General features: G+C 48.0%; 1 pseudogene; it reads right to left on the minus strand.

The window, feature by feature from the left end:
* Window positions 1-509: 509 nt before the first annotated feature.
* The window catches only part of LOC135573741 (transcription factor SPT20 homolog), a 59,614-nt pseudogene continuing 44,266 nt past the window's right edge, over window positions 510-15,857 (minus strand).

The raw sequence follows: 15,857 nt of genomic DNA on the forward strand, positions 1-15,857 counted from the left end.
CCCATCCAGTCCCTGTGTCCATCCAGTCCCTGTGTCCATCCAGTCCCTGTGTCCATCCAGTCCCTGTGCCCATCGAGTCCCTGTGTCCATCCAGTCCCTGTGCCCATCCAGTCCCTGTGCCCATCCAGTCCCTGTGCCCATCGAGTCCCTGTGTCCATCCAGGAGCTCTGTTTGAATCCACGGCCCCGTAGACGACACCCCGATGTCATATGAGGAAGTAACAGGACAGCAGGCTGGTAGGAAGAACCATCTTCTAAATCATTTAAATAATAGGTTGTCAGGACGTGGTTGGCACGCCAACCAAACAGTTATTATTACATCATCTCCCAGCTACAAAATGGACAAAAGGAAAATTATTTTTTGCCTATAGTCTCCTAAATGAGACTGGGGTAGGAGTACACTATAGAGACGTATAGGGGTTGGGTGAAGTTTTCTCAATCATGATTTGGGGAGGGGCTGTGGTGTGCTCCTCTTGGCTGGGGAGTGGCTGCAGTGTGCTCCTCTTGGTCTTACTTCTTGGATTGGCTGGCGGTATGTAGCCGTGGCGACGCCCCCTGAGGGCCCATCCCCCATAGCCATTTGCTGCTGCTGCACTTGGTGGTGCAAGAATTGCAACTGAGGGAGGGAAAGGAAAGGGAGGGGGAAATAAGTTAATGTCATTTAACATGCCAAAGCAGCAACCAGCTGGCCAAAGGAGGTTACTGTCATTTAACATGCCAAGGCAGCAACCAGCTGGCCAAAAGAGGTTACTGTCATTGTAACAGAGCAGGGCAGCAACCAGCTGGCCAAAGCAGGTTACTGTCATTTAACATGCCAAGGCAGCAACCAGCTGGCCAAAGCAGGTTACTGTCATTTAACATGCCAAGGCAGCAACCAGCTGGCCAAAGCAGGTTACTGTCATTTAACATGCCAAGGCAACAACCAGCTGGCTAAGGCAGGTTACTGTCATTTAACATGCCAAGGCAGCAACCAGCTGGCCAAAGCAGGTTACTGTCATTTAACATGCCAAGGCAGCAACCAGCTGGCCAAAGCAGGTTACTGTCATTGAAAAAGGCCAAGGCAACAACCAGCTGGCCAAAGCAGGTTACTGTCATTTAACATGCCAAGGCAACAACCAGCTGGCCAAGGCAGGTTACAGTCATTTAACATGCCAAGGCAGCAACCAGCTGGCCAAAGCAGGTTACAGTCATTTAACATGCCATCCTGTAATTTAAAGATTTGAAAGAAATAACCCACAACGAACATATCTACTGCTTCTTAGACCTGCGTTCAATGAGAAGGACAGATCTATAACTCATATTTCTATGTGAATTAGATCAGGTCGCTCCAAAAAAGTGACGTATTGCAGCTTTAACATTTCAAGGCAACGGAACATGACTTTATGACGGGTTGGTTGTCTAGCAATGAAACTGCCGGGTTGGTTGTCTAGCAACGAAACTGCCGGGTTGGTTGTCTAGCAACAAAACTGCTGGGTTGGTTGTCTAGCAACGAAACTGCCGGGTTGGTTGTCTAGCAACAAGATACGTGCACAACTATGGGGCAAAACAGACGGGGTTACCTGACTGTGTGGTAGGCTGTCTGTGTTACCTGACTGTGTGGTAGGCTGTCTGTGTTACCTGACTGTGTGGTAGGCAGTCTGTGTTACCTGACTGTGTGGTAGGCAGTCTGTGTTACCTGACTGTGTGGTAGGCTGTCTGTGTGGTAGGCTGTGTTACCTGACTGTGTGGTAGGCAGTCTGTGTTACCTGACTGTGTGGTAGGCAGTCTGTGTTACCTGACTGTGTGGTAGGCTGTCTGTGTTACCTGACTGTGTGGTAGGCAGTCTGTGTTACCTGACTGTGTGGTAGGCAGTCTGTGTTACCTGACTGTGTGGTAGGCAGTCTGTGTTACCTGACTGTGTGGTAGGCAGTCTGTGTTACCTGACTGTGTGGTAGGCTGTCTGTGTTACCTGACTGTGTGGTAGGCTGTCTGTGTTACATGACTGTGTGGTAGGCGGTCTGTGTTACCTGACTGTGTGGTAGGCAGTCTGTGTGGTAGGCGGTCTGTGTTACCTGACTGTGTGGTAGGCTGTCTGTGTGGTAGGCTGTGTTACCTGACTGTGTGGTAGGCAGTCTGTGTTACCTGACTGTGTGGTAGGCAGTCTGTGTTACCTGACTGTGTGGTAGGCAGTCTGTGTGGTAGGCGGTCTGTGTTACCTGACTGTGTGGTAGGCTGTCTGTGTGGTAGGCTGTCTGTGTTACCTGACTGTGTGGTAGGCTGTCTGTGTTATCTGATTGTGTGGTAGGCTGTCTGTGTGGTAGGCTGTCTGTGTTACCTGACTGTGTGGTAGGCTGTCTGTGTGGTAGGCTGTCTGTGTTACCTGACTGTGTGGTAGGCAGTCTGTGTTACCTGACTGTGTGGTAGGCAGTCTGTGTGGTAGGCGGTCTGTGTTACCTGACTGTGTGGTAGGCTGTCTGTGTGGTAGGCTGTCTGTGTTACCTGACTGTGTGGTAGGCTGTCTGTGTTATCTGATTGTGTGGTAGGCTGTCTGTGTGGTAGGCTGTCTGTGTTACCTGACTGTGTGGTAGGCTGTCTGTGTGGTAGGCTGTCTGTGTTACCTGACTGTGTGGTAGGCAGTCTGTGTTACCTGACTGTGTGGTAGGCAGTCTGTGTGGTAGGCTGTCTGTGTTACCTGGTGTGGTAGGCTGTCTGTGTTACCTGACTGTGTGTTAGGCTGTCTGTGTTACCTGACTGTGTGGTAGGCTGTCTGTGTTACCTGACTGTGTGGTAGGCTGTCTGTGTTACCTGACTGTGTGGTAGACTGTCTGTGTTACCTGACTGTGTGGTAGGCTGTCTGTGTTACCTGACTGTGTGGTAGGCAGTCTGTGTTACCTGACTGTGTGGTAGGTAATCTGTGTTACCTGACTGTGTGGTAGGCAGTCTGTGTTACCTGACTGTGTGGTAGGCTGTCTGTGTTACCTGACTGTGTGGTAGGCTGTCTGTGTTACCTGACTGTGTGGTAGGCGGCCTGTGTTACCTGACTGTGTGGTAGGCAGTCTGTGTGGTAGGCGGTCTGTGTTACCTGACTGTGTGGTAGGCTGTCTGTGTGGTAGGCTGTGTTACCTGACTGTGTGGTAGGCAGTCTGTGTTACCTGACTGTGTGGTAGGCGGTCTGTGTTACCTGACTGTGTGGTAGGCAGTCTGTGTGGTAGGCGGTCTGTGTTACCTGACTGTGTGGTAGGCTGTCTGTGTGGTAGGCTGTCTGTGTTACCTGACTGTGTGGTAGGCTGTCTGTGTGGTAGGCTGTCTGTGTTATCTGATTGTGTGGTAGGCTGTCTGTGTGGTAGGCTGTTTGTGTTACCTGACTGTGTGGTAGGCTGTCTGTGTTACCTGATTGTGTGGTAGGCTGTCTGTGTTATCTGATTGTGTGGTAGGCTGTCTGTGTTACCTGACTGTGTGGTAGGCTGTCTGTGTTACCTGACTGTGTGGTAGGCTGTCTGTGTTACCTGACTGTGTGGTAGGCAGTCTGTGTTACCTGACTGTGTGGTAGGCAGTCTGTGTTACCTGACTGTGTGGTAGGCAGTCTGTGTGGTAGGCTGTCTGTGTTACCTGACTGTGTGGTAGGCTGTCTGTGTTACCTGATTGTGTGGTAGGCTGTCTGTGTTACCTGACTGTGTGGTAGGCAGTCTGTGTTACCTGACTGTGTGGTAGGTAATCTGTGTTACCTGACTGTGTGGTAGGCAGTCTGTGTTACCTGACTGTGTGGTAGGCTGTCTGTGTTACCTGACTGTGTGGTAGGCTGTCTGTGTGGTAGGCTGTGTTACCTGACTGTGTGGTAGGCAGTCTGTGTTACCTGACTGTGTGGTAGGCGGTCTGTGTTACCTGACTGTGTGGTAGGCAGTCTGTGTGGTAGGCGGTCTGTGTTACCTGACTGTGTGGTAGGCTGTCTGTGTGGTAGGCTGTCTGTGTTACCTGACTGTGTGGTAGGCTGTCTGTGTGGTAGGCTGTCTGTGTTATCTGATTGTGTGGTAGGCTGTCTGTGTGGTAGGCTGTTTGTGTTACCTGACTGTGTGGTAGGCTGTCTGTGTTACCTGATTGTGTGGTAGGCTGTCTGTGTTATCTGATTGTGTGGTAGGCTGTCTGTGTTACCTGACTGTGTGGTAGGCTGTCTGTGTTACCTGACTGTGTGGTAGGCTGTCTGTGTTACCTGACTGTGTGGTAGGCAGTCTGTGTTACCTGACTGTGTGGTAGGCAGTCTGTGTTACCTGACTGTGTGGTAGGCAGTCTGTGTGGTAGGCTGTCTGTGTTACCTGACTGTGTGGTAGGCTGTCTGTGTTACCTGATTGTGTGGTAGGCTGTCTGTGTTACCTGACTGTGTGGTAGGTAGTCTGTGTTACCTGACTGTGTGGTAGGCAGTCTGTGTGGTAGGCTGTCTGTGTTACCTGACTGTGTGGTAGGCTGTCTGTGTTACCTGACTGTGTGGTAGGTAGTCTGTGTTACCTGACTGTGTGGTAGGCAGTCTGTGTGGTAGGCAGTCTATGTGGTAGGCTGTCTGTGTTACCTGACTGTGTGGTAGGTAGTCTGTGTGGTAGGCAGTCTGTGTGGTAGGCCGTCTGTGTGGTAGGCAGTCTGTGTTACCTGACTGTGTGGTAGGCAGTCTGTGTGGTAGGCTGTCTGTGTTACCTGACTGTGTGGTAGGCAGTCTGTGTTACCTGACTGTGTGGTAGGCAGTCTGTGTTACCTGACTGTGTGGTAGGCAGTCTGTGTTACCTGACTGTGTGGTAGGCAGTCTGTGTTACCTGACTGTGTGGTAGGCTGTCTGTGTTACCTGACTGTGTGGTAGGCAGTCTGTTTTACCTCACTGTGTGGTAGGCTGTCTGTGTTACCTGACTGTGTGGTAGGCATCAGTCCTCCCAGACCACTCAGGTTGAGACCAGGACCCAACATCTGACTGGAAGTCATCAGAGTCTGGGGACTGCTGCACAGACACAGAGAGAGAGATAGAGAAAGAGAGACTCAGTGAGCATAGCCTTGCTATTGAGAAAGGCCGCCGTAGGCCTGGCTCTCAAGAGAAGACAGGCTATGTGCTCACTGCCCACAAAATGAGGTGGAAACTGAGCTGCACTTCCTAACTTCCTGCCCAATTGTTTTATTGTATCACCCTGCAGACCTAACAGGAAGAGAGCGAGAGGGGGGAGACATGGAGTTGACTGAGCTATAATGACAGACAAGGCTTAGAGACAAGACAGAGAGACAGACTGAGGTATAACCCAGACATAGACAGACTGAGGTATAACCCAGACAGAGACAGACTGAGGTATAACTCAGACAAGACAGAGAGACAGACTGAGGTATAACCCAGACAAGACAGACTGAGGTATAACTCAGACAAGACAGACTGAGGTATAACCCAGACAAGACAGACTGAGGTATAACCCAGACAAGACAGACTGAGGTATAACCCAGACAAGACAGACTGAGGTATAACTCAGACAAGACAGACTGAGGTATAACCCAGACAAGACAGACTGAGGTATAACTCAGACAAGACTGAAAGACAGACTGAGGTATAACCCAGACAAGACAGAAAGACAGACTGAGGTATAACCCAGACAAGACAGACTGAGGTATAACTCAGACAAGACAGAGAGACAGACTGAGGTATAACTCAGACAAGACAGACTGAGGTATAACCCAGACAAGACAGACTGAGGTATAACCCAGACAAGACAGACTGAGGTATAACCCAGACAAGACAGACTGAGGTATAACTCAGACAAGACAGACTGAGGTATAACCCAGACAAGACAGACTGAGGTATAACTCAGACAAGACTGAAAGACAGACTGAGGTATAACCCAGACAAGACAGAAAGACAGACTGAGGTATAACCCAGACAAGACAGACTGAGGTATAACCCAGACAAGACAGACTGAGGTATAACCCAGACAAGACAGACTGAGGTATAACCCAGACAAGACAGACTGAGATATAACCCAGACAAGACAAGACTGAGGTATAACCCAGACAAGACAGACTGAGGTATGACCCAGACAGAGACAGACTGAGGTATAACCCAGACAAGACAGACTGAGGTATAACCCAGACAAGACAGACTGAGGTATGACCAAGACAGACTGAGGTATAACCCAGACAAGACAGAGACAGACTGAGGTATAACCCAGACAAGACAGACTGAGGTATAACCCAGACAAGACAGACTGAGGTATAACCCAGACAAGACAGACTGAGGTATAAACCAGACAAGACAGACTGAGGTATAACCCAGACAAGACAGACTGAGGTATAACCCAGACAAGACAGACTGAGATATAACCCAGACAAGACAGATTGAGGTATAACCCAGACAAGACAGACTGAGGTATAACCCAGACAATACAGACTGAGGTATAACCCAGACAATACAGACTGAGGTATAACCCAGACAAGACAGACTGAGGTATAACCCAGACAAGACAGACTGAGGTATAACTCAGACAAGACAGACTGAGGTATAACCCAGACAAGACAGAGACAGACTGAGGTATAACCCAGACAAGACAGACTGAGGTATAACCCAGACAAGACAGACTGAGGTATAACCCAGACAAGACAGACTGAGGTATAACCCAGACAAGACAGACTGAGGTATAACCCAGACAAGACAGACTGAGATATAACCCAGACAAGACAGACTGAGGTATAACCCAGACAAGACAGACTGAGGTATAACCCAGACAAGACAGACTGAGGTATAACCCAGACAATACAGACTGAGGTATAACCCAGACAAGACAGACTGAGGTATAACCCAGACAAGACAGACTGAGGTATATCTCAGACAAGACAGACTGAGGTATAACCCAGACAAGACAGACTGAGGTATAACTCAGACAAGACTGAAAGACAGACTGAGGTATAACCCAGACAAGACAGAAAGACAGACTGAGGTATAACCCAGACAAGACAGACTGAGGTATAACTCAGACAAGACAGAGAGACAGACTGAGGTATAACTCAGACAAGACAGACTGAGGTATAACCCAGACAAGACAGACTGAGGTATAACCCAGACAATACAGACTGAGGTATGACCCAGACAAGACAGACTGAGGTATAACTCAGACAAGACAGACTGAGGTATAACCCAGACAAGACAGACTGAGGTATAACTCAGACAAGACTGAAAGACAGACTGAGGTATAACCCAGACAAGACAGAAAGACAGACTGAGGTATAACCCAGACAAGACAGACTGAGGTATAACCCAGACAAGACAGACTGAGGTATAACCCAGACAAGACAGACTGAGGTATAACCCAGACAAGACAGACTGAGATATAACCCAGACAAGACAAGACTGAGGTATAACCCAGACAAGACAGACTGAGGTATGACCCAGACAGAGACAGACTGAGGTATAACCCAGACAAGACAGACTGAGGTATAACCCAGACAAGACAGACTGAGGTATGACCAAGACAGACTGAGGTATAACCCAGACAAGACAGAGACAGACTGAGGTATAACCCAGACAAGACAGACTGAGGTATAACCCAGACAAGACAGACTGAGGTATAACCCAGACAAGACAGACTGAGGTATAACCCAGACAAGACAGACTGAGGTATAACCCAGACAAGACAGACTGAGATATAACCCAGACAAGACAGACTGAGGTATAACCCAGACAAGACAGACTGAGGTATAACCCAGACAATACAGACTGAGGTATAACCCAGACAATACAGACTGAGGTATAACCCAGACAAGACAGACTGAGGTATAACCCAGACAAGACAAGACTGAGGTATAACCCAGACAAGACAGAGACAGACTGAGGTATAACCCAGACAAGACAGACTGAGGTATAACCCAGACAAGACAGACTGAGGTATAACCCAGACAAGACAGACTGAGGTATAACCCAGACAGAGACAGACTGAGGTATAACCCAGACAGAGACAGACTGAAGTATAACCCAGACAGAGACAGACTGAGGTATAACCCAGACAAAGACAGACTGAGGTATAACCCAGACAAGACAGACTGAGGTATAACCCAGACAAGACAGACTGAGGTATAACCCAGACAAGACAGACTGAGGTATAACCCAGACAAGACAGAGACAGACTGAGGTATAACCCAGACAAGACAGACTGAGGTATAACCCAGACAAGAGAGACTGAGGTATAACCCAGACAAGACAGACTGAGGTATAACCCAGACAAGACAGAGACAGACTGAGGTATAACCCAGACAAGACAGACTGAGGTATAACCCAGACAAGACAGACTGAGGTATAACCCAGACAAGACAGACTGAGGTATAACCCAGACAAGACAGAGAGACAGACTGAGGTATAACCCAGACAGAGACAGACTGCGGTATAACCCAGACAGAGACAGACTGAGGTATAACCCAGACTGAGGTATAACCCAGACTGAGGTATAACCCAGACAGAGACAGACTGAGGTATAACCCAGACTGAGGTATAACCCAGACAAGACAGAGACAGACTGAGGTATAACCCAGACAAGACAGAGACAGACTGAGGTATAACTCAGACAAGACAGAGACAGACTGAGTTATAACCCAGACAGAGACAGACTGAGGTATAACCCAGACAGAGACAGACTGAGGTTTAACCCAGACAGAGACAGACTGAGGTATAACCCAGACTGAGGTAAAGCCCAGACTGAGGTATAGCCCAGACAGAGACAGACTGAGGTATAACCCAGACTGAGTTATAACCCAGACAAGACAGAGACAGACTGAGGTATAACCCAGACAAGACAGACTGAGGTATAACCCAGACAAGACAGACTGAGGTATAACCCAGACAGAGACAGACTGAGGTATAACCCAGACAATACAGACTGAGGTATAACCCAGACAGAGACAGACTGAGGTATAACCCAGACAAGACAGACTGAGGTATAACCCAGACAAGACAGAGACAGACTGAGGTATAACCCAGACAAGACAGACTGAGGTATAACCCAGACAAGACAGACTGAGGTATAACCCAGACAGAGACAGACTGAGGTATAACCCAGACAAGACAGACTGAGGTATAACCCAGACAGAGACAGACTGAGGTATAACCCAGACAGAGACAGACTTAGGTATAACCCAGACAAGACTGAGGTATAACCCAGACAAGACTGAGGTATAACCCAGACAGAGACAGACTGAGGTATAACTCAGACAAGACAGAGACAGACTGAGGTATAACTCAGACAAGACAGAGACAGACTGAGGTATAACCCAGACAAGACAGACTGAGGTATAACCCAGACAAGACAGACTGAGGTATGACCAAGACAGACTGAGGTATAACCCAGACAAGACAGAGACAGACTGAGGTATAACCCAGACAAGACAGACTGAGGTATAACCCAGACAAGACAGACTGAGGTATAACCCAGACAAGACAGACTGAGGTATAACCCAGACAAGACAGACTGAGGTATAACCCAGACAAGACAGACTGAGGTATAACCCAGACAAGACAGACTGAGGTATAACCCAGACAATACAGACTGAGGTATAACCCAGACAATACAGACTGAGGTATAACCCAGACAAGACAGACTGAGGTATAACCCAGACAAGACAAGACTGAGGTATAACCCAGACAAGACAGAGACAGACTGAGGTATAACCCAGACAAGACAGACTGAGGTATAACCCAGACAAGACAGACTGAGGTATAACCCAGACAAGACAGACTGAGGTATAACCCAGACAGAGACAGACTGAGGTATAACCCAGACAGAGACAGACTGAGGTATAACCCAGACAGAGACAGACTGAGGTATAACCCAGACAGAGACAGACTGAGGTATAACCCAGACAGAGACAAAGACAGACTGAGACTGAGTGTATAACCCAGACAAGACAGACTGAGGTATAACCCAGACAAGACAGACTGAGGTATAACCCAGACAAGACAGACTGAGGTATAACCCAGACAAGACAGAGACAGACTGAGGTATAACCCAGACAAGACAGACTGAGGTATAACCCAGACAAGACAGACTGAGGTATAACCCAGACAAGACAGACTGAGGTATAACCCAGACAAGACAGAGAGACAGACTGAGGTATAACCCAGACAGAGACAGACTGCGGTATAACCCAGACAGAGACAGACTGAGGTATAACCCAGACTGAGGTATAACCCAGACTGAGGTATAACCCAGACAAGACAGAGACAGACTGAGGTATAACCCAGACAAGACAGAGACAGACTGAGTTATAACCCAGACAGAGACAGACTGAGGTATAACCCAGACAGAGACAAACTGAGGTTTAACCCAGACAGAGACAGACTGAGGTATAACCCAGACAGAGACAGACTGAGGTATAACCCAGACTGAGGTATAACCCAGACTGAGGTATAGCCCAGACAGAGACAGACTGAGGTATAACCCAGACTGAGGTATAACCCAGACAAGACAGAGACAGACTGAGGTATAACCCAGACAAGACAGAGACAGACTGAGGTATAACTCAGACAAGACAGAGACAGACTGAGTTATAACCCAGACAGAGACAGACTGAGGTATAACCCAGACAGAGACAGACTGAGGTTTAACCCAGACAGAGACAGACTGAGGTATAACCCAGACAGAGACAGACTGAGGTATAACCCAGACAATACAGACTGAGGTATAACCCAGACAGAGACAGACTGAGGTATAACCCAGACAAGACAGACTGAGGTATAACCCAGACAAGACAGAGACAGACTGAGGTATAACCCAGACAAGACAGACTGAGGTATAACCCAGACAAGACAGACTGAGGTATAACCCAGACAGAGACAGACTGAGGTATAACCCAGACAAGACAGACTGAGGTATAACCCAGACAGAGACAGACTGAGGTATAACCCAGACAGAGACAGACTTAGGTATAACCCAGACAAGACTGAGGTATAACCCAGACAAGACTGAGGTATAACCCAGACAGAGACAGACTGAGGTATAACTCAGACAAGACAGAGACAGACTGAGGTATAACTCAGACAAGACAGAGACAGACTGAGGTATAACTCAGACAAGACAGAGACAGACTGAGGTATAACTCAGACAAGACAGAGACAGACTGAGGTATAACCCAGACAAGACAGAGACAGACTGAGGTATAACCCAGACAAGACAGACTGAGGTATAACCCAGACAAGACAGACTGAGGTATAACCCAGGCAAGACAGACTGAGGTATAACCCAGACAAGACAGAGAGACAGACTGAGGTATAACCCAGACAGAGACAGACTGCGGTATAACCCAGACAGAGACAGACTGAGGTATAACCCAGACTGAGGTATAACCCAGACTGAGGTATAACCCAGACAGAGACAGACTGAGGTATAACCCAGACTGAGGTATAACCCAGACAAGACAGAGACAGACTGAGGTATAACCCAGACAAGACAGAGACAGACTGAGTTATAACCCAGACAGAGACAGACTGAGGTATAACCCAGACAGAGACAAACTGAGGTTTAACCCAGACAGAGACAGACTGAGGTATAACCCAGACAGAGACAGACTGAGGTATAACCCAGACTGAGGTATAACCCAGACTGAGGTATAGCCCAGACAGAGACAGACTGAGGTATAACCCAGACTGAGGTATAACCCAGACAAGACAGAGACAGACTGAGGTATAACCCAGACAAGACAGAGACAGACTGAGGTATAACTCAGACAAGACAGAGACAGACTGAGTTATAACCCAGACAGAGACAGACTGAGGTATAACCCAGACAGAGACAGACTGAGGTTTAACCCAGACAGAGACAGACTGAGGTATAACCCAGACAGAGACAGACTGAGGTATAACCCAGACAATACAGACTGAGGTATAACCCAGACAGAGACAGACTGAGGTATAACCCAGACAAGACAGACTGAGGTATAACCCAGACAAGACAGAGACAGACTGAGGTATAACCCAGACAAGACAGACTGAGGTATAACCCAGACAAGACAGACTGAGGTATAACCCAGACAGAGACAGACTGAGGTATAACCCAGACAAGACAGACTGAGGTATAACCCAGACAGAGACAGACTGAGGTATAACCCAGACAGAGACAGACTTAGGTATAACCCAGACAAGACTGAGGTATAACCCAGACAAGACTGAGGTATAACCCAGACAGAGACAGACTGAGGTATAACTCAGACAAGACAGAGACAGACTGAGGTATAACTCAGACAAGACAGAGACAGACTGAGGTATAACTCAGACAAGACAGAGACAGACTGAGGTATAACTCAGACAAGACAGAGACAGACTGAGGTATAACCCAGACAAGACAGAGACAGACTGAGGTATAACCCAGACAGAGACAGACTGAGGTATAACCCAGACAAGACAGACTGAGGTATAACCCAGACAGAGACAGACTGAGGTATAACCCAGACAGAGACCGACTGAGGTATAACCCAGACAGAGACAGACTGAGGTATAACCCAGACAAGACAGACTGAGGTATAACCCAGACAAGACAGACTGAGGTATAACCCAGACAAGACTTATTTAGTCTAGTGTCTCCAGTCAGAAGCTGTACTAGACAGATCCTAGCGCCTACAGAACCCTACAGAACCCTACAGAACCCTACAGAACCCTTACCACCAGAGGTTAATGGGTATCTGTAGGAGAAAGGTGTAAGGTGGAAGAATGTATTGAACGAAGGAAAGACGATCACACGTTGGCACTGACGGAGAGATGTGGATTAGTGAGGAATGGATGTGGATTAGTGAGGAATGGATGTGGATGTGGATTAGTGAGGAATGGATGTGGATTAGTGAGGAATGGATGTGGATTAGTGAGGAATGGATGTGGATTAGTGAGGAATGGATGTGGATGTGGATTAGTGAGGAATGGATGTGGATTAGTGAGGAATGGATGTGGATTAGTGAGGAATAGATTAGTGAGGAATGGGTGTGGATTAGTGAGGAATGGATGTGGATTAGTGAGAATGGATGTGGGATTAGTGAGGAATGGGTGTGGATTAGTGAGGAATGGATGTGGATGAGTGAGGAAATGGATTGAGGAATGGGATTAGTGAGGAATGGATGTGGATTAGTGAATGGATTTGGATTAGTGAGGAATGGATGTGGATTAGTGAGGAATGGATGTGGATTAGTGAGGAATGGATGTGGATTGGTGAGGAATGGATGTGGATTAGTGAGGAATGGATGTGGATGTGGATTAGTGAGGAATGGATGTGGATTAGTGAGGAATGGATGTGGATTAGTGAGGAATGGATGTGGATTAGTGAGGAATGGATGTGGATTAGTGAGGAATGGATGTGGATGTGGATTAGTGAGGAATGGATGTCGATTAGTGAGGAATGGATGTGGATTAGTGAGGAATGGATGTGGATTAGTGAGGAATGGGGGAGGTCGAGGTCAAGGTCACGTTAAAAGGAGAAGGAACAGTTTATTGCCCGTGCCACTTAACTTCCTGTCTAGTAATAGAGATGTAATGTTTAGAGAGAAGGAGGATACTCCATCCAAACTGGAGTATATATATATATATATATATATATTACCACTGGTGGAAATAGATGTATTTGTCTTAATCAACTGTATCGGCCCAATGGGTGAATAAACTTGGTTTAACTTTTACCAATTGTCCGTAAGTTTTACGAGGTTCCTGTAGAACCAGACAAATAGAGTAGGTAGAATCAAATAACATGTATTTATAAAGCCCTTCTTACATCAGCTGATGTCTCAAAGTGTCTGTACAGAAACTCAGCCTAAAACCCCAAACAGGAAGCAATGCAGGTGTAGAAGCACGGAGCAGAGTGGTTTTCAAAACCCTATCCTCAGGGATCCCCAGACATTACACCATTTTATTGCATCCTGAACTAGCCGGATTGACCTTAATCAAGGGTTTCATGACAATTAGCATCAGGTTTCGGTTCTGGCTTTGTAATAGAATCAAACTAAAAGGTCCTTGGAGGAGAGGTTTTAAAACAACTAGGTTTTGATTTTAATATATTTTAGTCCCCATTTGAACTAATCTTCCAAGAGTCCTTAAACATTAAAATACAATTTATAATACGAACATATTTTACACACACACACACATATATATATATATATATATATAACACACTGTTACAAACAAACATAACACACTAACATATTGACTCGATAAATACTTTGTCTAAAAATAGATATTGATTCTTCATCTACCATAGTCCAGCACAACTTTCCTATGTGTTATATTTAAAATGGTAATTTATTGAAAGGTTTCTGGTTTGCTCAGTTAAATTATTCAATTTCTTTATTGCTCTAAATCAAAATAAAAATGTATGCCTATTTCTCTTTTCTGTCTGGATAACACTCTATTCATATCTATTATTATTATTATTATTATCTATTAAGAGTATGTAGATCCTTACCAGACAGATCCCACCACGTTGATGAAGTTGAGTCCAGCAGCCATGACCTGAGAGGAGCTGGTTCTTGTTGTGATGGAGGTTCTCATGGTGGGTAGAGGGATGGTCATTACGGGTAGGGCCTGGGACAGCTGCTGCTGGGGAGTCAGGAGGGCCTGGGGGTCCGGAGGGGCGGGGGTGACGGAGGGAAAGGAGGGAGTCGGGGGGGTGAGGGGTGGAACAAGGGGTGTTGGTGGGGGTGGACGGCTTCGGGGTCCCCGATCCTGAGAGAGGAGAGAGAGAGAGAGGTGGTCAGGGAGAGAAAAGTGGGGTAGAGAGGAGGGGGTCATGGAGAAGAAGGGGGAGAGAAGAGGTGGTCAGGGGGAAGAAGGGGGAGAGAAGAGGGGGTCATGGAGAAGAAGGGGAGAGAAGAGGTGGTCAGGGGAGAGAAGAGGGGTCATGGAGAAGAAGGGGAGAGAAGAGGTGGTCATGGGGAAGAAGGGGGAGAGAAGAGGTGGTCAGGGGGAAGAGAAGAGGGGAGGGGGAGAGAAGAGGGGGTCATGGAGAAGAAGGGGGAGAGAAGAGGGGTCATGGAGAAGAAGGGGGAGAGAAGAGGGGGTCAGGGGGAAGAAGGGGGAGAGAAGAGGGGGTTATGGAGAAGAAGGGGAGAGAAGAGGGGGTCATGGAGAAGAAGGGGAGAGAAGAGGGGGTCAGGGAGAAGAAGGGGGAGAGAAGAGGTGGTCAGGGGGAAGAAGGGGGAGAGAAGAGGGGGTCATGGAGAAGAAGGGGGAGAGAAGGGGGGTAGAGAAGAGGGGGTCAGGGGGAAGAGAAGAGGGGAGGGGAGAGAAGAGGGGGTCATGGAGAAGAAGGGGGAGAGAAGAGGGGGTCATGGAGAAGAAGGGGGAGAGAAGAGGGGGTCATGGAGAAGAAGGGGGAGAGAAGAGGGGGTCATGGAGAAGAAGGGGGAGAGAAGAGGGGGTCATGGAGAAGAAGGGGGAGAGAAGAGGGGGTCATGGAGAAGAAGGGGGAGAGAAGAGGGAGTCATGGAGAAGAAGGGGGAGAGAAGAGGGGGTCATGGGGAAGAAGGGGGAGAGAAGAGGGGGTCATGGAGAAGAAGGGGAGAGAAGAGGGGGTCATGGAGAAGAAGGGGGAGAGAAGAGGTGGTCAGGGGGAAGAAGGGGGAGAGAAGAGGGAGTCATGGAGAAGAAGGGGAGAGAAGAGGGGGTCAGGGGGAAGAAGGAGGAGAGAAGAGGGGGTCATGGAGAAGAAGGGGAGAGAAGAGGGAGTCATGGAGAAGAAGGGGGAGAGAAGAGGAGGTCAGGGGGAAGAAGGGGGAGAGAAGAGGGGGTCATGGAGAAGAAGGGGGAGAGAAGAGGGGGTCATGGAGAAGAAGGGGGAGAGAAGAGGGGGTCATGGAGAAGAAGGGGGAGAGAAGAGGGGGTCATGGAGAAGAAGGGGGAGAGAAGAG

This window comes from Oncorhynchus nerka, linkage group LG10 (assembly GCF_034236695.1).
Source record: "Oncorhynchus nerka isolate Pitt River linkage group LG10, Oner_Uvic_2.0, whole genome shotgun sequence".
NCBI lineage: Eukaryota > Metazoa > Chordata > Actinopteri > Salmoniformes > Salmonidae > Oncorhynchus > Oncorhynchus nerka.